At 34.8% G+C, this 3,049-nt stretch overlaps 1 protein-coding gene across 1 annotated transcript in view; it reads left to right on the top strand.

Moving 5' to 3' along the window:
- ZNF148 (zinc finger protein 148) overlaps nt 1–3,049 on the top strand; it is a 147,305-nt gene that overhangs the window by 54,171 nt on the left and 90,085 nt on the right. The window lies entirely within an intron of this gene.

Here is a 3,049-nt window from a genome sequence, read left to right as displayed (position 1 = left end):
AGGCTGGTTTCGAACTCCTGAGCTCAAACAATCCGCCCGCCTCGGCCTCCCAGAGAGCTAGGATTACAGGCGTGAGCCACCGCGCCCGGCCCAGCCCTTTACTCTTCCCTATCTACCCTAGACATCACTTAAGATGGTTTTTTTTGTAGGCATCCATATCTCTCTTGCCACCTTCTACCTTTATTTTTACCCAAGCACCAGTTTGTAATTCTTATCTTTTCTTCTGTAATATTAAAGCTGCGTTCCTTTCAGTTCATCCAAAATGCCGTACTTTTTCTTTTGCTTCAGGACCTTCATATATCCTGCTTGGAATATTCCCCTTAGCCATACCCCATCCCTGTTTTTTTAACCTAGATAGTGCTTCATCAGCAGCATCCTGCCACTTCTGTTGACTCCTGGTTGAGTCCCTGTGGCAGGAACTTGTGATTACTTCTTCAGTGTCTGTCTCTCCGATAGACTGTAGACTGTATGAGGGCAGGAGTTTTGTCTTATTTTCCTCTATATCCCAGGTGTTGGCACATGGTGTAAAATGAATGGATAACTACTTAGTTGTATTCTAATACATGTACTCACCAACTTTTGCCTAGCCCGTTGCAATACCCTTTTCTTCTTTAGCCTGTTGATGTGATGGATTATATTAGTTGATTTTTGGATGTTAAACCAGCCCAGCCTTGTATACTTGGAATAAATCCTGCTTGGTCATGCTGTGTAATTCTTTTTATACATTGTTGGATTCAGTTTGGTAATATTTTGAGGATTTTTATATCTATGTTCATGAGAGATAATTAGTCTGTAGTTTTCTTTCCTTATAATGTCTTTGTTTGGTTTTGGTGTTAGGGTAGTGCCAGTGTCAAAGAATGAATTAGGAAGTATTCCCTCTGCTTCTGTTTTCTGGAAGAGATTGTAGAGATTTGGTATGATTTCTTCCTTAAATGTTTGGTAGAACTCACCAGTCAACCCCTCTGGGTCTAGTGCTTTCTGTTTTGGAAGGTCATTAATTATTGATTCAGTTTCTTTTATGGATATAGGTCTATTCAGATTGTCTAATTCTTCTTGTGTGAATTTTGGAAGATTGTGTCTTTCAAGCAATTGTTCTGTTTCATCAAAGTTATCAAATTTGTGGGCACAAAGTTGATCATAGTATCCTTTTATTATCATTTTAGTATCCTGGGGTCTATATTGGTATCCCTTCTTTCATTTCTGATATTATTTTTGTTTTCTCTCTTTTTTCCTTAAGCCTTTTTTAATTTTTTTATTGTCTTAATCATTTTTAAGTATATAGCTGTCAACTATGTTCACGTTGCTGTACAACAGATCTGTAGAATTTTTTCACCTTGCAGATCTGAAACTCTGTATCCATTGAACAACTTCCCATTTTTCCCCTACTGCCCAGTAGAGATTTGTTTATTTCATTGATATTTTAAAGAAATAGCTTTTGGTTTTGTTAAATTTTTTCTCTTGATTTCCTGTCATTTGCATTGATTTCTGCTCTTAATTTTTATTCTTTCTTTTCTTCTGCTTACTTTGGCTTTAGTTTGCTCTTTTTCTAGTTTCCTAAAGTAGAAGCTTAGGTTATTGGTTTTAGAGTTTTTTGTTTCTAATATATGCATTTAATACTATAAATTTCTCTCTAATCACTGCTTTAGGTACATCCCACGGATTTTGATAGTTGTATTTTTATTTTCATTTAATTCATTATATCTGTTAATTTCTTTTGCGATTTTGCTTTGCACCATGCATTATTTAGAAGTGTGTTGTTTAATCTCCAAGTATTTTGGGATATATTTAAGCTATCTTTCTGTTATTAATTTTTAGTTTAATTTCATTGTGACCTGAGAGCAGATACTGATTGCTGTTCTTTTAAATTTGTCAGGCCCAGAATGTGGTCTGTCTTGGTGAATGTTGTATGTGAGCTGGAGAAGAATGTGCATTCTGCTGTTGTTGGATAAAGTGGTCTACAGGTTGCAATAGCCTTTTTATTGAATTGACTGTAGCCTATGCTTTCTCTGTTTTGTCAGAAAATTCCTATAGTGGTCTTTCCAAATGAGATATATACTTCTCACTCTCCTCCTAAAACTTCTTTAGTGGTTCCTTATTGCCAGATAGGTAAAGTGTACTGTTTTGCATGGGAGGAAATAGCCTTCATAATCAGGTCCCTTATTATCCAGCTTTTTTTTTTTTTTTTTTAACAGTAGTTCAGTCCCTCCATCCCCGCTTTACGCTTTAAGAATATCAAATTACTTAAGTTGTCTAGGTTCACTGTGATTTTTTTTCCTGTTACTTTTGTACATGTTGTATATGCCTGTAATCTCCGTTTGGCAATCTATTGTTGTTCACTTGTCAATTTAAACACTTTCTCTTTTGTGTGATTTTCATTATGGTAACTAACTTTGCATTTATTTGCTTGCTGTCTTAATACTTAAAGGTTTCTTTTCTATGTCTTGTCTTTAAATTTTGTGTTCTTGATACCTGGACTATAGTAGGCAGAATTTTTTCAGTGAAAATACACATTTTGTTTTTAATTGAGAAAAAGTTTAAAGCAAAATACTCACACCCTAAGTTTGTGGTTCATAGTTTTGACAACTGCATAAATTTGTATAATTCACAACCCATCAAGATACAGAATACTTCTGTCATCCTAGAAAATTTCTTTGTATTTCTTCCCAATTAATCCCTTCCACAACAATTGTTCTGATTTTTTTCTTCATAGATTATTGTCCCTTGAACTTCATGTAGCTCTTTTGCGTCTGGCTTCTTTTGTACAGTATAATGTTTTTGTGATTCATCCATGTTGGTTGAGTTTATCAGTAGTTCATTTCTTTTCCTTGTTGGATAATGTTCTATCATTTTAATATCCTAAGATTTGTGTATCCATTTTCCTTTTTATGGTTACTTGTGTTGTCTCTTGTTTTTAATCATTTCACATAAAACTGCTATGGATTTTTTTTTTTTTCTTTTTTTTGAGAAAGGTTCTCACTCTGTTGCCCTGGCTAGAGTGCAGTGGTGTCATCGTAGCTTATTGCAACCTCATCCTGGGTTCAAGTGATCC

The sequence above is a fragment of the Propithecus coquereli genome, unplaced genomic scaffold (genome assembly GCF_000956105.1).
Source record: "Propithecus coquereli isolate 6110/MARCELLA unplaced genomic scaffold, Pcoq_1.0 Scaffold10, whole genome shotgun sequence".
Classification (NCBI taxonomy): domain Eukaryota; kingdom Metazoa; phylum Chordata; class Mammalia; order Primates; family Indriidae; genus Propithecus; species Propithecus coquereli.
This window is presented reverse-complemented; position numbering and strand designations above follow the sequence as displayed.